Genomic DNA, 25,823 nt, shown 5'->3' on the forward strand with positions numbered 1-25,823 from the left:
TACGTGACGTAATGTCCGGAAATAGGTATTCAGTTAGTTCGTGCCATCCATATTTTTTTTCTTTTTTAGTTCCACTTCGAATATTTGATTAGTTACTATTATCTTCAAGAATGTTATAAAATATTCTATTTTTATAATTTCCTTGACCTTTCGTAATCATTCTCTATTAAGATCTTACTCGATACAATTTAAAGAAAATGGTCTACTTGCTTCAGAGAATCCATCCGTATCGCAGAATTTTTTTTTTTTTTTTAATATAATTTTGTAAATATTACAAAAGTAGTTCGTAAATATTCCAATTTTGGCATATGTCTTCGTAACAAAGAAGCTTTGCGTTTCGTGCCACAGTGTGGGATAAATCAACTTTGCTATGTGGTAGGTTCTCATTAATTTATTACTTTTTATACCTGTGTGAACTGCTCAAAGGTACTCCTTTGTTTGTGATAGAAATTTGTGAGAAAGAAGAAGAAGAATTAATATATGTTGATGTTTTACCTGTGGATTTCGATCATTTTTTACTCTTATGGTTATGGTCATCCTTTACACTGATGCCTCTAAGGTTGCACATAGCCCAGTTGGAGTAGCTATCTTTGTCCCCCAACTTGATATTATCCAACAACTGAAACTTCCAGTTGCCACTACAGTATTTGAGGGTGAAGCGTTTGGAATACGACAAGCCTTACTACTCATTCAACGTAACAATATTCGGCGTGCATGTATCTGCACGGATTCCTACAGTGTATTACAAGCACTTTCTGTTGTTCATTGGACAATTAAATCTACTTGGACAGTACTAAACATAAAATCCATATATCGAAAATTAATTGAAATGGGTCATATCATAGATTTCATCCACGTCCTAAGTCATGTTGACATAAAACCGAATGAATTTGTCGACGATTTATCCAAAAAATATCGCAATTCTGGTATTTCAGCCAATATAAAATTATCACCTCTCAATTTTTTAGTTTACATTGGCCAGATAATCTCGGAGCAAACAGTCCTTTGGAAACATAAAATCAGAAGTGGACCAGGAACATACTATTGGCAAACTAACCATTTGCAATCATCCAGCTGGAATGCACTTCGCTCTTGGTCACGGTCAAAAATCATATTATATTATAGACTTCGTTTCAACACTGCAATTACTCCATATCTTCTGTACAAAATTCATCGGAGAGATTCACCTCTCTGTTGGTGCAACGAAAAGGTTGGAACTCTGAATCATCTCATATTTCAATGTCCTTTGTTATCTAAAAATAGAACTAAAGTTATGGAAGAGCTAAATAAACGCTATGGTTATGGACCCTTCACCATCAAACAAATTTTGACGCACAATGATTTGGATATCTTGAAACATTTAATCATTTTTTTTCAAGATAATGGACTTGTCCTTTAATTTACTTTAATCATTACCTGGTTAATAATATCATGTCTTCTTAAACATTTCATTTTCCGGTGGTTTAAAAAAAAAAAAAAAAAATCACTAGCTCTGTATTTCCCACATAGGCAACGGAATTAACATCACTAATATATTCCAACAAGAGGGAATGACTATTCCAGTTCTCATTTTTCAATTTCCACCGGAAAAGGTCAAAGCACACCTACTAAGCAACAAACACAATGTTACTCCGCTTACAATTACAAGGATATGGGTGAAACAGACTATGTCTGCACTCTGATAATGCAACACCTCTCGATAGGTGAAGGTGAAGGTGAAGGTGAAGGTTATGGTCTTGACGTAGGAATTAACAATTAATAGCCACGTAATATTAATGGGTCAAATAATAATCATAAAACAAGGTAGAGATTTACGTTACATATCCATAAACATTTACCGGTATATAATATTTAGGTACCTTATTTTTCTGATGCGTGACTTAATAACTGCGTGCAGATTGATAATATGCGTGTAAATTTACATGCCATACATACGTGCCAACGACTTTCAGGTCAAGTTTATGAACAGAGCTGGAGATAATGGTTGAAAGATTATGATTTCTATCATTATTAATCTTATTGTCCTAGTAAAGTGTTGCGTTGGGCGACGCTTCATAACCGCACATAGCATAGGTGAAATTCAAGGAGGCAACCATGGTAATTGTTACAAATCTGTAGTTCTTGTACGATTTTTCTCTAAATACAGATTCTGGGTGTATGATGTATAAGCTTGTGAAACAACCAACCTGTGCTAGATGGATAGTAAAGAACACGAATGCTCTAACCGAGTCAGAGCAAGGCGAAACATGTTGACTCGCGCGAAGGTGCGTCCGAATGGCATAATTTTTCATATCCACTCACTTCTTTTAATCGTCGTAAAGCGCTTGTGATGATTTTACACTAGTAATCCTAAACTTTTAAACTATAATACATGTGTAATGTTTCGTAGTTAATTTTGCTTCCTGCAGAAATTTGTTACTCATGTCTTTCTATAAAGAGTATTGAATTTTGCGTGTAGATTGTAGAAAACATAGTGTTCCTAAACTTGACAAGCAACTTAAACGATTCCCTAAGAGAGTAGAGCGGTCACCTCTGTGTTGTGGGGTCCCATCAATATCAGCTCCCGTCTAGTGTTCTTTGTAGCAAATAAACCGTGCGCATGTTTTGTTTTCGGAGTTTGTCGTTTGTTCCCACCTCTGTCATTCCACCATTATCATCCATCTAATCCTCGGAGCATCACATAGGACGTTAAAGTAAGGAAAACAACTAAGACAATATACGTTCTTTATTGATATGCCATACATGTTCAAATAATACAGACTGCCGCTTTACTGTATGGATGCAAGTAAATTAGTTGTAAAATTTACGGAACACATTTGTAATATGGTGATATTTTAATAGACCTTTATATAAATGATAGCAATATGTTAACTGTTTTATCCGATACATGTGTATCTACAGAGAAATAACGTGTGGTAAAAAAAAAAAAAAAAAAAAAAAAAAAAAAAAAAAAAAAAAAAAAAACCAGAGACGAAGGTTTCAGCAAGTAACTCCTTATTATACACTTACAATAATGTGTGAGTGAAAGCATGTAAATGCTGGTTATGTACTGCAGACATAGACATCAATGGATTGCACTATCCGGTCCATGCTTAGCAGCTGAGCGCACCTTCCTATGTATGCCTGAGAAAGAGTTTTGCCAATACTAGGAAGGAAGTTTGGAGAAGGTTTTCTTCCACCTCTTGATCAGGGTTTCCTTGGAATTGGCTTCCCATCCTTTGGCGTTGACCAAAGCCTTGTGAGTTGCCCAGAAATCCTCAATAGGACGCAGTTGCGGGACATTTGGGGTGTTGTCTTCTTTGCGAACGTACCGAATTCCCAACTCGTCAAGTTTTGCGACAGTTGCCCTCGCATAATGAGCTGATGCCAAATCAGGCCAAAACACGAATCCCTCATTATTTGGATAATGTTCCTGTATGTATGGTACCAGTCGAGGCTCGATACACTCCGTTATGTATGTATTCGCGTTGATGGCACCCCCAGAGGTCATGAAAAATGGCTCCGAAGCCCCTTTGGGTCCAGCAGCGAGCCATGCCATCAGTTTTGGGCCAAATTTTGCCTTCCTGTTATATTTTATGTCCGGATTTGTATCCTTTCCCTTCTTGAAGTACTTCAACGGACTGTTGCATTTGAACGGATAGTAACTTTCATCATCGATGATGACATCAGGTGCAAATGGACGTTCTCTGGTTCCTTTGAAAAGAGTGGCGAGCCTTTGTCGTTGTCTCTTTGCTTGGCCCTCGTTGACTTTGGGGGCATTTCGCTGCTTCCTTTGTATGTACCCCATGCTCTGCACTACTTTTTTCATCGTTGCATGGTGATGACCATACTTCCGTCCCATCCACCTGTACGATACACCCGGCCTTGATGACATTCTGCGTGCAAGAGACCGCCTTTGGTTTTTATCCAAAGTAATCCTTGGGCGTCCACTTCCCGCATTCCTTTTTGACCCTTGTCCACTCTTGGTTCCATGGTTTTCCTATGGTTTTATAAACCCACGACCTGGCATATCCAAGCCCTACGAACTTCTTCATCACTTTCGCAACTGGAACATCAGGGTGCAGTTCAAGGAACAATTCAACTTTTTTTCGCCTTTCCTCTTGTTCCGACGCAGCCATGGCTCTGCACGTGTCTGTTTCCTTCTGAGTCTTCCCTGTTTACCTGTCAAGATATCACTGTACACGTAGGCGTGGCTACGCCCACCACCCTGTTCCATATAGCAGTGTTGCCACCCATTAACCTTTGTCTCTGTTTTTTTTTTTTTTTTTTTTTTGACCACACGTTATATTAACTAATTTGTAATGTGTTACGCACGGAATCCTCCATAAGGTAGATATTGACCAAGTACACAAATTAGGTGAAGTTAAGTATCCGTGCTATTTCATAATGCGCAAGATTTGAAGTGTCAGAGAGTTACGAGAATCGTATATTTTTGAAATTTACTTAAGTGTTGTGTCACGTTATTTTAGAACATCTATGTGTAAGGAATATAAACATATTGGGATACTTTTAATGTCCATGGTAATGTACATATATATAATCCAACGGGTAAGGTGAGTATTTCCCTACAATGTTTAGCGTTATTCTCATTTATGTGTATACTCACAGTCGCTGATGCGCCTGACACCTACAGACGCATACTCGTGTTCTACACAGGAACTCGTGCTATGCTCCTGTTCTGACTCGGGTAGATAATATTCGTGCTTTTTAATGGCAGCTTAGCACAAGTTGGTTAGCACTTTCCTCATCATAGGTTTTGTAGCATGTCCACTGAAGCCTCACGAAATGAGTCTGAACCGAGAAACGCTAGTCCACACACCAAAAATGATTGTTTAAGTTACAGAATTTAGATTTACTGAAAGACAAGTATCTGTATGCATTGAATTTGTATATGGATCCATACAATAAATCTTCACCACATAATTTTATAATATGCGTACCATTAAAATGACTATTGACGCAAAAACGCACACCAACCTGTACTACGTGGCCACTACAATCAAAGATTATATCTTCCCCGCTTTAAGCTAGGGCGAAGCTGGTTGTATGCGCAATAGGCGTTATTCATGCGAAAAACACCATTGTCCCGTATTATATGGTCACTACAAGCAACCATTTTATCGGTATAAATTCTTTGTGAGAATGACCGATCATACTTCGAACAGTATCAAGAAACCTCAGGGTGATATAGTCACTTACTATGTGCACCCAGAAGCAGGAAGAACTGATTGCTGGGTATGGTTTCACGATTAAAATGTTCTTGTTTCCCGATACTTTGAATGCCAATTTTATTTTTTAGTTTATCTGGTATTTTAGAACTAGCGTAAATACTTCCCATCTTGTTTACAAATAGTACTTGCTTGCATAATTTAAACGTTGCTGATTGGATCGATTTTTTTTTTCTTCAAGGTTACATTTTAGTACTACATTTCGCTTTATCTGTTCTGTAAAACTGCACCAAAGATGTCATTCGCCGTAATGAACGGATGGAAGTCGATCTCTCTTTCGTCATATATTTCCTCATAAATTTCTGCACTTAGTTTTCCTTCTAATGCGTATCTAACAAGTATACAATGAATTACGCTCATTTCTACTTAGCAGACAGACAGTTTATGTAAATTTATGGTAGTATTCGCAAATATCAAGAGTTATGTTACTTCGTACAATACTTGTAAAGTCTTGATACTTGTAATGTTAATCTCGCACGTAAAAATACAGATTCCGTACGTTGTACAGGAATACAGTGTATTTCCACCGGAAATTAGTATCTTATGTAGTCTTCTTTCATACACAGTCACGGATTTTAACTGTAAAATCACCATTCATTTAATTTTATTGGTTTATTATAGAATATTGTAAAGTGCACCTGGGGTATAAAGTAGTTTTAATATATATTCTAAGAGAAAATAGTAATTTACTTTTATACATTGTGCTGCTTTAATCTCCTTCCTTTTCGTGATTAGTATTGAATTTTTTTTTTTTTAACTTTTTGGACGAGAAGGACCCGGGGACATAAAATTAAAGGGAACCACCTTCTCTGTATTTTGACTGGAGAACTGAAAGCTGAATTTTGATTTCGTCTTCTTTTTACCCTATTCCCACTTAATCATGTATTTTACTGGAAGAAGAAAAAAATTCTGTCTATTCAAAGAAATTTAACGAAGAAATAGAAGACTAAGTGTTGTTTTCTCTCTCTGTTTTTTTAAGTAGATACTATTGGAAGTATTCTACAGATTTATGTAAATTTCTTTCTTTCCCTTGCCACTTGTGGTTTTAGTAGAGAGATTAGAGTGGAGATAGAATAGAAAAGCAATTAGAAGAACCAGGCGCGATTTTATTTTATTTCTAGCGAAGAAAATTTTAACAGATTAATAGGAGAATATATGGATACTTGAAAAATGGAAGAGAAACTGGTTAGGACATTGAATCTCCTGTAGTTCTTCTACGGTTCCAATATCACTTTCTCAAATTGACTAGAGACCAATTCCATTTCAAATCGTCCAGGCAAACCACAATTGGTCCCCATCATAGTCTCAGATTTACTTCATTTTTTAAAATAAGAAACTACATACAAAATTATTAGACACATATTTTTTCTTTTTGCTGAAAAAAATTTTTTCTTCGATATACAGCCTTCCAAAATGGCCGCCCTCCTCTCGGATTGCTCGAAAAACTGAAAAACATGTCAAATTAAAACTTTTATTGTAGAGAAACGAGTGTACTTAGTAACGTAATCGCAATAGCAGGAAGAGTATAAAGTTGTATGTTTCGTTGGAGGGCCAAAATTTGTCTATTGGCCCAATAGGAATCGCGCAATTCACTCGCAATGTTGCCAACTTTGATGAAATTTTTGCTAACTTCAAACATTTTTTTTTCTGTCCTCACAAGCAATATCAACCATCTGCTTCTAGCATCGAAATCTACTCCATAAGGTCTCTTGAAAATGTAAAGGACTTACGTTTCTGATTATTACATCCCACGTTATAGCATGATGAAAAGCTGAAAATTTCATTAAGACGCCATGTTTGGACGCCATTTTCTCAAAAACCCCACATTTTAAAAATCTGAATTTTTTACATATATTGGAGAAGTACCTAAGCATTTAATATCCGTTAACCGTTCATGCGGCTGCAGCCCCAAACATTCGCAATTAATTATTGAAATTTCGATTTTTGTACTTGCAAGGTAAATATTTTCTATGGGCATTTAGATCCTATACACAAGGCGAATTGAAAGGGAGTATGAAAATTTTGAGAGATGAATCCTCACATCAAATCCAGTAGAAAAGTTCCTATAAACATGAGTCGAATTCCACTTCGTTTTCGAGTTACAGGATTTCCAACTCGGGACCCAAAATCGGTTCGGGACAATAGAAAATAATATATATATTTCGCGTTAAATCAGAAACTGTGTGTTAAGGCTTTGATAAAGTTTAGAAAGTTGATTTGTATCAATATGATGATTTTTACGTGCGTTGCAATTCAGTTGGCAGTGTTACCAACTTGCTAGAATTTTTATTTTTTCTTTTCAAATGACACTACGTGGATTTTATTTGATATTTGGTATTCATTAATAATTGCAAACATCACACGAAGCACAATTTTCCCTCAGATCACCACAGTTTTCGAAAACACATGCATTTCATTAAAAGGTTTTATCTCGTGCGTTATTGATAGTTTATGTGATTCGGTGTCGTGAACATCGTGTTAGTGTTCCCTGGAACCATGAAAATTATTTACACTGGTAACATGACATTGTAGTGCACTAGTTAAGTGTTTGTGTGAATAACAATGGGGAAGTCCTATTACAGTAAGGACCGTATTAAATGTGTTGATTATGCTAAAAGCCATAAGATGATTGTGCACAGAAAGAATTCTAAGCAAAAAAATTATCTTGCGGTAAAATATATGGATTGCGTACTGCGTGTCAGCCCAAACGTACTATTAGGGGAGGATGATTATTTGTGTCTTGTACACAAGGCGATTTGAAAGGCAGTATGAAAAATTTTGAGATGTGAATCCTTCACCGTAGTCTAGGTGTTACCGATAACAGCCGTTTTAATGGGGGCACATTCATGGTTAGCATGTTAACTGTCTGGTTAATGGTTTTCAAATCTACATTCAGAGGAACAAATTCTTTATCTTGCTGGTGCATAATTTCATATTTAAATCTTCTTTCGTGATCACCAATATATCACACACATTCACGTTGTTCACGGTAAATATTCAAAGCACCCTTTACACGAATAATCATCCTCTCCTAATACTACGTTTTGGCAGACGCGCTGCACGCAATACATATATTTTACCGCAAGACAAAATGTTTGTCAAGAATTCTTTCTGTACACAATTATTTTATTCCTTTTAGAATTATCAACACATTTAATACGGTCCTTACTGTAATACACTGAGAAAAAATTATTTCTATAGTAAGCAAGAGGATACCGTATATTTGTACAATATACCGCTGCACGGAGATCGGATTTTTCTCTGTGTAGGACTTCCCCATTGTTATTCGCACAAACACTGTAACTAGTGCACTACAATGTCATGTTACCAGTGAAAACAATTTTCATGGTTCCAGAGAACACTTAACACGATGTTCACGACACCGAATCACATAAACTATCAATAACGCACGAGATAAAACCTTTTAATGAAATACATGTAAGTTTTCGAAAACTGTGGTGATGTGAGGGAAAATTGTGCTTCGTGTGATGTTTGCAATTATTAATGAATACCAAATATCAAATAAAATCCACGTAGTGTCATTTGAAAAGAAAAATAAAATAAAAATTCTAGCAAGTTGGCAACACTGCCAACTGAATTGCAACGCACGTAAAAATCATCATATTGATACAAATCAACTTTCTAAACTTTATCAAAGCCTTAACACACAGTTTCTGATTTAACGCGAAATATATATATTATTTTCTATTGTCCCGAACCGATTTCGGGTCCCGAGTTGGAAACCCTGTAACTCGAAAACGAAGTGGAATTCGACTCATGTTTATAGGAACTTTTCTACTGGATTTGATGTCAGGATTCATCTCTCAAAATTTTCATACTCCCTTTCAAATCGCCTTGTGTATAGGACCTAAATGCCCATTGGAAATATTTACCTTGCAAGTACAAAAATCGAAATTTCAATAATTAATTGCGAATGTTAGGGGCTGCAGCCGCATGAACGGTTAACGGATATTAAATACCTAGGTACTTTTCCAATACATGTAAAAAATTCAGATTTTTAAAAGGTGGGGTTTTTGAGAAAATGGCGTCCAAACATGGCGTCTTAATGAAATTTTCAGCTTTTCATCATGCTATAACGTAAGATGTAATAATCAGAAACGTAAGTCCTTTACATTTTCAAGAGACCTTATGGAGTAGATTTTGATGCTAGAAGCAGATGGTTGATATTGCTTGTGAGGACAGAAAAAAAATGTTTGAAGTTAGCAAAAATTTCATCAAAGTTGGCAACATTGCGAGTGAATTGCGCGATTCCTATTGGGCCAATAGACAAATTTTGGCCCTCCAACGAAACATACAACTTTATACTCTTCCTGCTATTGCGACTACGTTACTAAGTACACTCGTTTCTCTACAATAAAAGTTTTAATTTGACATGTTTTTCAGTTTTTCGAACAATCCGAGAGGAGGGCGGCCATTTTGGAAGGCTGTATATCGAAGAAAAAATTTTTTTCAGCAAAAAGAAAAAATATGGGTCTAATAATTTTGTATGTAGTTTCTTATTTTAAAAAATGAACTAAATCTGAGACAGTCGTGTGGACCACCCTGGACGATTTGAAATGGAATCACTCTAGAATCAAAGATCAAGAGGAGGGTTGAGACTTTTCAGGTGAAGAAAAAGAGAAATCATTGGGAGCTGGAACTTCCTTTGATTCTGAGGTCATTGTGCATTCAAAACAAACAGTTATTACAATTCCAGGCTTTCCAATGCTCGTATTTTTCCTATATATTTGTGTCTCTTCCTGTAAACTCCTATATTTCTCACATTTTAACGAAACCCCCTATATTTTTGTGGCAGTGCTATTTGTGGAAATAACATAAGGAAATAAAGTGTTTGTAGTTAGAGGGCCTTTTGTCTCCACAGTAGGGTGGTTGAATGGAAACTGTTGTGTGTTTCATCTTTTCCTGCTTATTGGAAGATGGCAAATAATAATATTCAAGCACTGAAGAAAATGAAAGTGTAACTAATACTTTTACTGTTGTATATATTTCCTTAGGTGCACTAAGTTGTGTGTGCAATTGTGTATGTAGATACTTAACAAACCAACTCTTTGTATCACGTGTTTTGTGATTTTTTAATGAAGTTTGTATTGATTTTTACAACTTAGGTATATTATTTGAAAAAAGAATTAACATAGAAATGATAGGATCTTGCAAGTGATGAAATTATTCACATCTTGGAGACGTATACTTACAAACACTGATTTTCTGAAATAGATCCTTTTTAGACTTTCCTTATGGTCGTTGCTTAGCACTGGTGAACTACATACGAAAACACTAAGAAACTCGTATAAAATTTTGCAACGAGATAATTACCCATTGGGTTATATTGAGAGTAGAATGTATGTTCATGTAACAATTGGAGTAATTTTCGTGTATTTTTTGAGGATTGGAAGAAAAGAGATACATTAACACGGTGTTGAACTATCCCATGACCAGGACATGCACTCTTTCTTTTCTTATAAAAACAATTTGGCTTTGTAGATTAATATGGTTCCTTTCTTCCGAGTCCCTAGGTCACCTTAAAATCATCACTGTTTTTTGTTAAGATACGAAAGAATAGGAAACGAAAAAGCCTTGGGAGTAGATGGTTTTGATTCATATCTCTTCTCAAAAGATGTATCGTGCATTTTGTCAATTACGAGGGTAAGTCAACTGAAAACCATAAAAGTAGAAATAAAAATCCGCATATGGCGCCAGTGAGCTGTAAGTTGGCATGCCTGTTTACGATAGTATGCCGGATGTCTCCTAGGTGGCAGCAGCCGGCAGATGCACAAACACCGGCGCAACAACAGTTCCAAAATGGCAGCTCTACTAGGCACCAGCGAGGAGCAGCGTTCTGTGATTCGGTTTTTGCGGAGTGAAGGTTGACCGATTGACATTTTTAGGCGAATGAAGGTTCAGTATGGAGATGCGTGTTTGTCACAGCCACAAATCTATGAATGGTGCCGGAAATTTGCAAATGGTGTTACGTCTGTGGCCGATGTGGCTCCACGCCCCGGCCAGGTTCGGCGCGTAGTGACTCCAGAGACCATTGCAGCCGTTGAAGCCATCGTTTTGGAAAACCGCCGTGTGACAATAGACGAAATTGCAGCATGTGTACACTTGAGTCATGGATCGGCACATCATATTGTGAATGATGTTCTCCAGTTTCATAAGGTGTCTGCAAGATGGGTGCCCCGACAACTGACGCCTGAACTGAAACAGCGACGTGTTGATGCGTGCGAAGATCTTTTGTGGCGTGCTAAACGTGACGGTAATGCCTTCCTGTCACGAATCGTCACTGGTGACGAAACATGGGTGCATTACCATCAGCCTGAAACAAAGCGAGCGAGCAAGGAGTAGCGCCACTCCTCATTACCGAAACCCAAAAAGTTTCGGACACAGCCACAGAAGTACGCAACGCGGTGCACGAGTGGTTGCGCCGTCGCCCAAAAGACCTTTTTTCTGCAGGTATTCAGGCTCTTCCGAAGCGCTGGCGGACTTGCATTGAACGAGGAGGGGACTATGTTGAAAAGTGATTTACTTCTGTACCCTGTGTGACCAATAAATAATATTTAAAAAAATAATTATGGTTTTCATTTGACTCCCCCTCGTAGAATGTGAACAAACAAGTAAATGAATCTAAAACATCTGCTGAGGAGAGAAAGGTATAGCTGTTCTTTTCCTCCTCGTCATTCCTGTGCTAAGACTTAAAGGAAAAAAGACGGATTTAGTGGTAACTTCTCGTTGTTTTAGGGAAGCTTCCCTCCCCTCTTTTAAACAAGATCTCTTTGTACAAGGGGAACAAGATTAAGGAATATATTTTTAGAAATTGTAGGAAACAAAATAAAATTATAATTTGAGGAATCTGTGTTGCTTCCTTCCTTCCTTCCCTGTCCCTGCACTATTAATCATCGATCTACTTTAGGGTATTTTAAAACAAAAAGAAAGTCCCCCTCCAGAAAAAATCACGTGTCGAAATGCGATGTAACATGAAAAGGACAAGAGGAATAAGCAACTTTTTCGATGGAAGGGAAGGAAAGAAGAAAGTTGTATTTTGGCCACGGCTTTTTTTCATGAGAAATTTTTGATCATCAAAGAATCGGGCCAGGTTACGAAGTGGTATCAGAAAGAGTGCTCAGCGGGGTGTACTGCCATAAGAGGAGCGACGTGGAATTTCATAACAGCGACGTGGAGTACGAACAGAAATTTCATAACAAATATGATAAGAGGAATAGAAATGCTGGAGGACGAATATGAAGGAAGGAGGGAGAACGTAGAGAAATTCTACAGACAGTTAGAAAAGAACGGTTACAACAAAAAGGAGTTAGAGAAGGAGGTAGAACGCAGAAAGACAAAGAGAGGGAGAAAAAAGAATGAAGAAGATGAGAGTGGAGAATGGCATGGTGTAGAAAGTATGGAAGAAGAAACGGAGAAACTGGAGAATTTATTGAAGAAAGGAGAGGGCAGAACTTATAGAAAGAGTGGAGAAAGTTGATTAAAATCAATAAAGAAGAAGAATAGAAAAGGCACCAAAAAGATTAATGAAAAGGAAGAAGAAGTCATCTGCAGGGTGTGGTGTGGGGACTGCGATATGTCATATATAGGAGAGACAGGGAAGAGAATGAGAGAAAGGATAAAACAACATAAAGATGATGTGAGGAGGAAGAAAGATACCAATGCCATATACAAACATTTAAGGAGCCTAATCACGGAATTAATTGGGATAAGACGGAAGTATTGAAATGTATGAAAAGTATTGAAAAGAATGATAATAAGGAAGCGGAAAGAAGCAGATTGAATAAAGAAGGTAGGAAGAGATAAACTGATGAACTGGACAGGGGGCTTACCTATTAATGAATTATGGCAAGGAAGTTCGGATAGCGTAGACAAGACGACAAGGCCCTTATAAGAACCAAAAATGGCGGAACGTAATTAGTTAGAAAGTGAACACGGAGACTTCCAGGATTGGCTGAAGGCCTCAGCAAATAGAATATATTTTTTTTTAACAATGACTATATATAGGTCTGTATTTTCATTTATGTTCGATAGTGTCTGAAGAAGGATATCTTAGATATCCGAAACCGTTACTTATTATAATTTAAAATACAGTGGGTTTTAAGCTTTGTTCAGTGTTTCTTTTGTTAAATTTAACTATCATGACCTCCTGTTCTCATTTTACTCTTACATCTAATAGAAACATCTATACAAGCAATGACATAATTTAAAATTATAACTTTTAAAAATCAGTCATGGGCTAATATTTATTCATTTCTCTATTTAAAATGTAAAATCTTTTCATTTTAAGTTTTACAATAAATCGTTGTCGTTTACTAGTGTTGCAGCTTAATTATACACAAAACATTTTTAACTAAAAAAAAGAACAAATAACGATATGTAAAACTACCGTATCGGAGAAATATAGTTGGCTAACTTCCCGTATAACTTAAATATTAAAAAAATGTAGAGGAGCAGATCAACAATGCGGGAGGAGACTTGTAGACGGACTTGAGAGACAGCAATAGCAATCAAATTAAATTTGTAGTGAAAACATCACGTTTATCAAATGCAACATCTCTTAAGATTGGTGTAAGACATCACTAATGGATATGTAAGACATACACTAAAATATTGCAACATAATATGAATAAAATGAGAAAACACTTCAAATAATGAATTAACTTCAACTTATAAAACACTTATCACCTTGTTGCAGTTTATTGAAAAATAAAAGATAGATATTAAAATGAATATACAAATATTTCTCAGTTTGGAAAATAACACTTCACTGTTCGCTCAGAACACACTGTTTATGCTGTTTACTGTCTGGACACGCAAGACTGTCCAAATTGTCTTCTGTTCACTGTCCACACTGTCTGGCCCAATGGATTATCCTGTTCGTTCATGCTCTTCCCATTGGATGAACACTCGACGACTGAATCTTCTGCTCCTATCCTCTTCCGATTGGATAGGGCTAGATCCATCGGTGGAAGTTCTTAACGTTCTCTGCATTCCTTATAGTCCTATATTGGCTTAGGACTTTTTTTTTTTTTAATATAGGGCGCCTCGGTGGAAGTTCTTAACGTTCTCTGCATTCCTTATAGTCCTATATTAGCTTAGGACTTTTTTTTTAAATATAGGGCGCCATTATTGAGATATCTTTACTGTATTGTACTTTATTACGCATAAACTTATTCAACAGATGAATTGCATCTCTCTCACTTTTTTTTTTTTTTTTTTTTAATCTGCTGCTGTTGCTCCTGCATTCATGTTAATTGGAATGTGAATAACATGTGTTCTTCCTTGTGTTGTATTCTTCGTGTATGTTCTCTACGTGTTACATGTAATTATTATGATAAGGGTAAATTAGCGTACCCATGGTTAAAGGGAAGTTGACTTGGGATGGGTTAACAAAGGAGATGTAAATATTTCTTCATTTGCTACACTTCCTTTATACGTATCAAACACGATAGACGTGTCCTAACTCTCATCGCCTACATGCAACTCCGCCAAATAAATACATGGTATACAATATATTGATGCTTGATACTGAAATATACATATATATAGAATATAATGCTGAGTAGAAATATGTAGATAACATAATAAGCCTACACATATAATCTTAATGATGACTATTATATGGGTATTAATATGAAAATGAAAATAAACCAATATAAACTCGAACGATGGAGTCTTATATTTAGGCAATGTCAGATGGCTACAGCTGCCAACTTGTATCCATCTTAGGGATAGTCTGACGATTATATGAAGAAGAGCCCCCCCCCTCCCCCCCAAAAAAACTACCACTATAGGTACGACCACGAAGACACAAAACATGTGATTAACAAAACGAAGTTATGCTAAGGAATCCCCGTAGAGTTTTACAGAAAAAAAAAGATTGCACACGAAATTCATGGTGAAACGTGGTCGTAACTTTTCAAGGTAAAACTTCAATATTGTTCCTCTAACAACAAAAGAAATACTCTAATAAGATGTGTACATACTCTAATAACTTCTAATATATCTCTATAAATTCGATCTTACTGCTTCAAAGGGATAACATCCAGAAGTCCTAAAAATATAGGCACTAGACCTAAATTTTAGGACTTCTGCCGCGATATGATTTTTAGGACTTGTGCCTTTTTCATTCACTTGCTTTAGTTCTGAAATTCGCCACCACCACACGAAATTGAGACGATGCAGCAACTAGTTGGCAATAATGTTACGAACGTAGCTAATTCCAACAGTAACAGCTATATTTGTACTTCTAAGATTATTATTATCACTATCTGTTCTGCACTTATACACGAGTTACATAATACAACCTATTTCATTCTAAGAATTAATTACATAATTAATTAAGAAATTAGCTTTTTTCGAATGGAGATACGAGAATCTCAAAACAAATTCCTAAAACAAAAATAAATAAATAAAAAATTTTAAAAAAATGTTTAAAAAGCATATTTTACCAGACTTCTGAAACCAAGCAAACATATAGAATTGCAATATATACTATGCGGAGCGTATTTTATTAAGAGTAGGACAAAAATCCACCAAAGTTTACTTAATTAGGACAAAATCTCACTAGACATTTCACGAGTGAATATTAAATACCAACTGTATACATAAAGAGCGCAGTAAATTTAAAATTAAACAAAAAACATTTTTTATGCAATCACACAGTGGGTGACATTCATAAGTCCTAAACGGCACAAGTTCTAAAAATATAGGCACTAGACATAAATTTTAGGTCCTGTGTCATTTTTGCAGAAATTACTACATAGTCATTTAGGGGTGTGGCCTGCAAATTTTTCTAGGGGAGCAGACTTTTTATATATTAAAAGCAAATCAAAAGTTTATTTCCAGATTACGAAAGCTTCAATAAGACAATAAATTTATACATATTACACATGTACATAAATACATAATATTATAATATTTCCAGTTAGTTCCTTTTTGAAACCTGGACCTTGACAGAGTGTAAATTTAAAACCACAGCTTGTGGGAAATGTATGAATAAGTTAGTTATAAGAAATCGGAAACTGTTCATGGAAGTCCATTTGTTTGACTGTATTTATCTTCTGTACTCTTATATAAAAGAGTAAAGATGAGTGATTTTTTGGGCATACTACTACAAGTAGAGTCGTTAAATTTTAATTATAAAATATAATTTTCTTATGAAAGCAGGACATAAGAAAGAATTTTTAGAAATAAGTATTTTGGAAATAAGAAAAAAATTTTAAAAACTATGGATTCGCACTGATATCGATTATTTTGAATCATTTTAATATACCTCCCCCTCCCTCAATTTGCGGGGATAAATTTAAATTTTTTAAACGGTATCGAAAGTGTCACTGTTCACCTTAGCGACCTCGAAAACTATGGATCCACACTAATATCGATTATTTTTCATCATTTTTATATACCTCCCTCAATTTGCGGGAGTAAATTTGAATTTAAACGGCATCGAAAGTGTAACTGTTCACCTCAGCGACCGCAAAAACTATGGATTCGACACTTATAGCGGTCATTTTCGATCATTTTATACATCTTCCTCTCCTTCCCCCAAGTTGCAGTGCTGAATTAGAATTTAAGCTACATCGGAAATGTCAGTGTTCATCTCAGCAACCCCGAAAACTATGGGTTCGACACTAAGATCGATAATTTTTAATATATATCCGCACTTCTTTCCTCCAAATTGCACCTTCAAACTGAAATGATAAAACCATTTCAGGCCCGAACCTCATCTATGTTGAAAGTTTTTGTCGAGATCAGTCTGGTGGTTTAAATATTGTTAAGTTACAAATATAGTTACTTTCATTTATATATATATATATATATATATATATATATATATATATATATATATATATATATATATATATATATATAGATATAGATATAGATATAGTTACATTCTTTCATTTCTAGTCTAGTTAGTTACATTCTAGTATACTTTCATTTATATATATATATATATATATTTATAAAAAAACTCAGCTATTGCTTCTGCACTATTTCAATGGTTCGTTCTTTAATACATCCCTTCCTCAACAATGGTTGCGGAATTGATTAAACGTAATGTTCTTGTATTAAATAAATTTATTTTAAATATATCTTTCTCATTAATTTCAATTAAGTTGCGTTTCAAAGATCCTCTAAAATTTCAGTGACGTACTATGGGCTATAAGCCATTAACTTCTATGGCCACCCTGCTACAAACTACAGACTTAAATATTCGATAAAACATTTCAGTAGTAAGTAGTTGCACACTACCAATATGAACGTATTTAATTCCAACGGTAACAACTATATTAGTAACACTAAAATTATTATTAATAGTGATAACGAGTAAGGAGTAGTTAATTACGAGTGTGACAATTATTTGCTACAGAAAGACTTCTGTACAAGAAATATATATGTAAAAATAATTTACTTCAAAACAACACAAGGAAAGCAAAATTTATGACGTACATAACTAAAACACAATATTATGTTACTAATATGAGGTCAATGGTGTGGAAATAGAGAAAAACAGACATTATGAAAGATCTGGGAATTACATTTGGTAGGAAGTTAAAATTTTGTCAACATAGAAATATATCATAGAAAGAGCAAGAAAGGACAATAGGCTTCATTTATTTATTTATTTATTATTTCAGAACGATAGAATATGTATTTATACAAATAACTTGTAAGAACTAAGGTTCTGTAATTTGAAACAGTATATCTAAAACTTTGACTAACAGATTGACAGTATTCTTCTTACGGACGCGATGGTAGCACCACAAGAGATTTTTAGGACTTCTGCCTTTTAGGACTTCTACAGTTTAGGACTTTTGCCATTTAGGACTTGTGCCGCGAAATAATTTTTAGGACTTGTGCATTTTAGGTCTAATGCCGTTTAGGTCTTGTGCCTTTTAGGACTTCTGCCGCGTCCCCCTTCAAAGCACACTGGTAGTATTTCTCTAATAGACTGAACAATTTCCGCTCATCTAAATAACCGTGTCGCACATACCACAGATCACTTTCGTTGATGAAGCTAGAATGCACCTTTACTTCTTGATTTTCAATGTTCACACTGCACAATTGTTCTTCTTTGCTTTCTTCTTCGTGATCTATGCAGTCTCCGTTTGCTTCTTTTTCAGCTCTCCAAAATATCACTGAACTGTTCTTCGTTCACATGCTTCTTCAGAAGTTCAAGCCATTTCTTCCTAGTGCCTGTTGTTGGTCTCCACAACTTCATTCTTGGAATATTCTGAAATACAAGGTATTTACCACTTTACGGATCTACCAACTCAAATACATTTTCACCAATTTTCTCCCACAGTAAGTACGGACCACGGTACACTTCAAACAGTTTAGCTATGCCTTTGTCCATTAAACTACTGTTGTTATACTGACGTAAGAAAACTAAAACACCTTCGCACAAAGTTCTTCTCGCACTCTGAGAAACATTTAATTTTTCATTTCGTTACTGAATAATTTTCTTCCGCCGTAAGTCAGCCATGATTAATTTTCCATTCCAATCTATGCCTTCTTTTTCGTCAGTCACTTCGTTTTTCTGCACAATACCAAAATCTGATAATGTAAACTCTTCTGGTTTGATATTAAGATGTTACTCTGCTGGCTCTATTTCCAAACTGGCACTAATAGTATAATTCAACAACAAACAAGCTTGCACAATATATTCTAGACATGACGAATGAGAATCGCGACAAAACACACGCAAAATTCTTCCTAAGTCAGCATGGAATCTTTCGATAACATTTCCTTGTGCGTGGTAAGGTGTGGCATAATGTATCTTGATATCGTACGCTTCCATGGCTTGCACAAATTCTTTGCCAATAAATTGTGGTCTATTATCAACCAACATGTTCATGAAAATACCGAGATGAAACGTATATGATTCAGTGAAACATTTCGCTACACTTGCACTTGTTGCACGACGAAGCGGATATGAAGTAACGAGAGCACATGTTACACACTGTTAACAGATAAGTTTCACCGTGTTTACCTCGAGGAAGAGAGCCCACTAAATCTGCTGAAACTAGATAACGAACATTTCTCGCTGGCACAGATTGCATTAAGCACTTCACAGGGTGATGATTGGGCCTTTGTTCTCATGCAGACTTCGCAATCGAGAATGTACGACTTGATATCACCACGCATGGTTTTCCAATAGAATATACGTGAAATAATATTGAACACTTTCATGAAACCAAAGTGACTGTAATGGTCATGGTAGCCAATTAGAATATTTTTCACTAAACAAGGAGGTACGCACAATTTCAATATGTCTAGGAAATGAAAATCTCTCACAATCAAAATACCGTTTTTCAAAGTGTAGTTTTGTTTCCAATTTCTCGCACTACTACGGAAAGAACTTTTATTTGCACTACTTTCACTTTCACTTACATTCCCTTGTAGGTAACTAATAATAGGACGGTATTCGTCACATTCCCACTGTATTTTCGCGATTGTAGACGGATCTAAATCGAACACTTCTGATTAAACGGCCTGCATGGAATTCACATTCACCATTAGATCTTCCTGTGTTGGTAACATACGAGATAAACGGTCCCTTAACGTGTTAGATTTGCCATTGATGAATTCGATTTCGTAATCATAAAACTGGAGTTCAAGGGACCACCTCATAAGTCTAGCATTCCAATTACGCATACGCCTTAGCTGTACCAAATCTTTATGATCAGTTCGTATGTATATTTTTGATCCTTTCAACCAAACATGACACTTACGAGTACACCACACGAACGCAGGACACTCAAGTTCAATAATGGCATAGTTTTGTTCGTGTTTGTTAAGGGTACGGCTCGCATATTCTAACACACATTTTTCTCCATCTATTATTTGGTAACACACAAGCCAACCCAAGTTTGCTTGCATCACTTTCGAGATAGAAGGGCTTATCGAACTGAGGATGGTGTAATTTCACATCTTTCACTAATTCCGTCTTAAATAACTCAAATGCCTCTTGATGTTCTTTCCACTTCCATTTCTTTTCTTTCTTTAAAAGTTCATAAGGAGGTTGAGCGATAACGGCACGACCTTTGATCGTTCTTGAATGCCACTGAACTGCATCTAGAAATGAACATAACATCTTTGACACTGGTAACTTCTCGATTGCTTCAGCTGATTTCGGATCCTTTCGTATGCCTTCCGAGGACACATAGTAGCCTAAATAGTTAATTTCGTTTACACCAAAGATACACTTCGATAACTTTAGCGTCATATTCGCATCACTGAACAAACTGAGCACTTCATCTAACTGCTGTAAGAACTCAGGGACTGTTTTACAAGCAAGCGCTACGTCATCCATGTATCTTTTTAATTTTTCTTGTAATGCAATGGAAACACTTTATTCAGGCACAATTATAATACAGATTATCCATTTTTCACTCCAAAAACCATACTTGTGTATTCATATAATGTCCCTTCAAACAAGAAAGCTAAATATTGCATGGAATATTCCGTAATACGCGATAGCAGAACTCTCTTTGTTTTTCTGCGATGAGCTTTTGTAAATCAAAAATTTTCTGCAGGAATCCCAGAATAAAAAATCAAGATGACATTATCATGTTTTTATTATAGTGTTACATGAAGCATGGTAAACAGTGTTCAGTGGTATTCCTAGTTCGATTTACAACCTGTGAAGTCACATTTTTTGTAAGAAGCAGATTTAAAATATTTGATACGATACATCGTATTCTGTAATGAGAGCAGCTTTAAGAAATTTTCTTGGGTTTTATATATACCCTGATGGGAGTATATTTAGGATAATGTATGTAACCTAGTATGTTGTTCCAATATCATTACTAAGTCCATCCTTTGCTGCTGGCCTTTTCTGCATCACGTTAGTAACCATTGAACCCCAGCTTTCACGTATGACCTCAGACAATGGTATACTCAAACAAAACAATTATCTTTACTGCAACAGAGTATTTGTGTCGGAAATCTGTTACTGCAACTTGTCTTCATTTTAAATAATTAATAATAATAATAAAATACTTTGAGCTGGTTACTAAGTCCTGCATAGATTTAATGAAAAGCTTGTATTCAAAGAATAATCTATGCTGATCTATATCTATCAAAAACTGAAATCAGAATATAGTCACAAACCCAAAGAAGTTTGAAGAAGGCGGAAAGTCTTTCTGCTGGCTATTTTTTCCTCGCAATTTTTCTACACAGATGCAGCAAATTTTCTGCGATCACATCGCAGATCGCGGCATGTTCTGCTATAGGGCTGTAATACCACACTGTTGATACGAACTGGTAAAATTAAGAGTTCCTAGCACATGTTTACCACTAAATTTCGCAAAGAGGTCGGATAACTTTTCTACACGGAGAGCTGGATTCTTAATGTGCACATTCAAAGTTCTACAGTCTGTTACTATTCTCAGTACTCCACTCTTCTTCAACACTACGTGCAACGGTAACAGATGACACGATGAACTAGGTCTAATCACACCCCACTTCAACAATTTTCGTATCTCTTCACGCTCTCCTTCCTTGTATTTGTGCGGAATATCGTCACTTGCATCTACTTCTAATCGGTACTGAAATTTATTACACAAGCCAGGAAAACGATCGAACACCCTTCTGTGTTTCAATAGCAACTGAAATAATTCTTTCTCGTTCTCATTAAACAGTGTAGCGCGTGTAACTGCATTCCTTATTTCATCTGCAGTAAAGTATAAATCTGGTGGGAAGTCCTCCATTTGGTCACTAGCTTTATTTTCCTTTGCAGTTTCGGTGCACCCACTGCGAAACACATTTCGCGTAAAACTCATTAAGATCCTTTATTTCGGACAACACAACAGTAGGGGCTACCTCATACTTAAACTCGCTAACATTAGCTACAATGATACTTTCACTATTTCTCTGTATCAACGGCACTTCACCACTAATTCCTTGAAATTCAACACGCAAGTTACTTAGCTTAAAATCTATAACACTGTTTAATTTCTCAAGGAAATTCGCACCAAGTATGACGTCTTCGTGCAGCTCTGGAAGTACGAGAAATTCAACTGGCACCTCAACATTTTCAATTCGTACCGGTAAGATAAACTCCCCTTTCACATTTTTCTTTTTTCTTCCAAGAAAATCACACAAAACAACATGCTCTCCTTTTTGTAAATGCACATTCGTTATGCATTTAGTCACTTCTCGAAATATGTTATATCGTAACAAGCATAACTCTGATCCACTAACTAATAAACAAATTTTAGGTTGTTCGTTTAACAAAATTTTCACTCTCATAGTATTACGACCTAATTCACACGTAGTTACTTCCTCTTCATTAATATTATCTATGTCATCGTCCACTTGCATATCTTCTTCGTTGCACATGTGTGGAAAAGTAATCCTGTTTATACTACTGAATTCCCTCCCCTTTGCAACCAAGTGGGAGGGCACTACTAGTTTAAAGGCATAGCGCTCTGCGGATAAAATCCACTTTGTTGGTACGTGTTCTGGCGTTGTTGACTCTTAGTGTTGTTCACATTAGGCCCTTTGTTGAACGTAGGGAATCAATTACCGTTCTGATTCGAAGTGCTCGGAGGATTTTGTGTACTAGCTTGACTTTCTTGTGTTCTTGCACCCTGTGGTTCACTTCTATTTTCATTTGCGCTTACGTTCTCTTGCGTATTGCCTTGTGAATGATTACCCCTGTTCGTATTATTATTTCTATTAAAGTTACCACGTCATCCACTTTTATAAAATTTCTTTTTCCAGCCTTGTTTGAAATTCGGGCGTGAATTTTGATCACTACTCACTTCACTCCTTTGTTCTGTTTTCACAGTATTTACGTTAACACTGGCACCACTGTAAGAAAATTGATATACCCTTCACTAGATTATCGAAGATCAAAAATAGTTATTTAGTTATAGGACCAAAGCTATTTAATAAACTAACATCCTCCATACAACAGCTGCCATTTAAGGTTTTTAAGAAAAAGTTATATGACTGGTTAATAACGAATCCATTTTACTCGATTCAAGAGTTTATTGAATGTCAAGACATTGTGTCCTAGTTTGCAGTATCACTTTATTTCAAATATTATTAGATTGTTCATAATAATATTAACCAATAACTGACCAATATCTGTATCTATAGCTATGTATATTTCATTCGGACGTTGTCTATTGCTTGTAAAGCTCAATGACAATAAAACATTCTATTCTATTCTATTCTATTCTACCTTGCTGTTTCTACTTATTACGCTGATTGCCGTACATATTCGTTATACCTGACAATCCTTCAATAGACTGCACACTCGCAAGAAACTGATTAATGTTATCCGGCATGGAACCCATCGTGGCTAATTGGTACCGCTTGGGCAAGAGAGTGATGATGTATGACAACGTATTCTTTCAAAGCTTCAATTTGGCTAAAGCGCTCTGTCACAAAGTCAACAACACTACTGTAACGCTTTGGATCGAACGGAATGGAACGTAAATTTCGCAGGCGAGTAGCTTTCACCATCGGACTTTCAAATGCATTTTGAAACTCTATCACAAATTCTTGGAAAGTTTGGTACTTCTTACCATGTAGATCGTACCACTTCAGCGCACTATCTTTTAGAATGAGCGGCATAATTGTTAAATATTCACTTTGCGGCACTCCAGCAAAGGACATTTCTCTGCCGAAACTCTCTAAAAATGCACTTGCACTTTCCTTCATCATATCACCGGAAAATGTCGAGAGTTGTTTAATGTTCGCTAATCGCAACGAACAACGTCTGGCACTATCTTCACTGTTTCTTGCGCGCTTAGTATACAGACTTTCCTTTTCAGGTTTGATTCTTGACATCGTCTCCCGTATGGTATCACTTTCACTTCAGTATCGGAAGCCGTTTGAGACTCACTATTTGATTTCCTCTCACGCTTCACACTGCGCACGGAGCCAGTATTTCTTTGCGACATACCACTTTTAATATCATGGCGCTCATTTACTAATTCAAGGCGGGACACTCGATCTGTTAAACTATAAATATCTTATTTAACCTGTCAACCTGTAAAAAGGATTAAATTGTCTGAGCGGGGTACACCAAAAATAATGCACAAATAAGTTGATGGCATGCAATAATATTTTTAATAACCTAATTGCTTAAATTGCAGTTAGCTTTCGCTTTTTTTATGATTTTATAACCAATATATTTAATGTTTTGCAGCAAATATAAGACAACTCTTGTATATTCCTGAATTTCATATGAGTTTCTTAGCGTACTGTTGTAGTTGAATCGTTAGTATCAAATATGGTTACAGCCAGGGGACACACCGGATGGGTCTACTTTATCCGGATCCGGATGCCAGTAGAAAGCACATTGGATTGATAGAGCATAGACGAGGGCGCCCCTAAAAAGACGGTAGGCACATCTGGGTTAAGAATCTAATCACAAACTTCAGTTCATTAATAATAATAATAAGAAGAAGAAGAAGAAGGAAAAGTAATAAACTATATTGAATAGTGACTTGATGAGGTATTATATGCATGTATGTAGAAGTTGAGTTTAGCAGCTCAAGAATTTAGCCTCTTTTTTTTCTTTCCTTTCTATTGTTTTCTAGTGTACCATAATAATTTGCTCTGAAAATCTTAACTATTCAAACATTAATATACCTAGTTATATCATAAATACTGTCACAAGTTTGAATGTAAATAACATAAAGAATATTAACACCAAGGCAATTTATTTTGGTCATGTTTTACTTTGATATGTTGTACAATTGACGCACGAATCATTTTTCGAAATGTCCCCCCTTGGCCTTGATGCAGGCACAAGGTCTGTCCGGCCACTGGTCAGTAACATTACGCACCACGTCCATGGGAAAATTGTTCACTGCTGGGGTCAAGGATTGTTTCAAACTGTTGACAGATGGATGCCGTTTATGGCAGACCTTTGCCTGAAAGGCTGCCCAAAGTTTGTAGTCCAACGGGTTAAGGCCCGGGCTGCTAGAAGGCCAATCAGCGGTAGAAATGAAGTCGGGGACATTCCGTCCCAGACAGTCCTGGGTTGTTTTCGCTTTGTGGCCTGGTGCAGAATCCTGTTGGAAGGTCCACCTTTCTCCAGGGAACATGGTAGCAGACAGTGGTTTCACTATAGGTGTTAGCACTTGTGTCCTGGGACACTTTGGCAGATGTTTTAACATCTTGTTCGCAAAAATGCAGCTGGGTTGTGCCTAAGTAGCTCACTCCCCACCAAACCATCACTGAGGCAGGATGATGTGCCCTCTGAGCCTTTGGAGCTGCCTCAGCAGCTGCAGTAGATGACGTAGCATACACACCGTCATTTTGGGCGTTGTACGCCTGCTCAGTTGTGAACAACTTTTCGTCAGTGAACAGAATCTTTGTGCAGATTGTTGGCGTAACGCCACAACAGTCTCTTTGATTTAAGGACCCTCTGCGACATTAATGTTTGGGTCAGAAAGTGACCAGTCCGCCTCTTATACGCCCGTAGATGTTGGTCACTCCTGAGCACACGAGACATGGAATTTCTGCTGATGTTCATCTCAGCAGCCGTCACACTTTGTGTTCGAACAGGACTTCTTCGAATTCTTGCTGCAACTGCTTTCT

General features: G+C 36.3%; 1 protein-coding gene across 6 annotated transcripts in view; it reads left to right on the forward strand.

Moving 5' to 3' along the window:
• The first annotated feature begins 486 nt into the window (after positions 1-486).
• LOC145694950 (uncharacterized) overlaps positions 487-25,823 on the forward strand; it is a 210,265-nt gene continuing 184,928 nt past the window's right edge. The window contains exons 1-2 of one of the 6 annotated variants that reach the window (XM_081771747.1): positions 487-526; positions 1,728-1,803. The gene's annotated coding sequence lies outside the window, so the exon portion shown is untranslated. The other 5 variants (XM_081771752.1, XM_081771751.1, XM_081771748.1 and 2 more) reach the window with 5 other exon arrangements.

Source organism: Thermobia domestica, chromosome 9 (genome assembly GCF_964235325.1).
Source record: "Thermobia domestica chromosome 9, izTheDome1.hap1.1, whole genome shotgun sequence".
Taxonomy (NCBI): Eukaryota; Metazoa; Arthropoda; class Insecta; order Zygentoma; family Lepismatidae; genus Thermobia; species Thermobia domestica.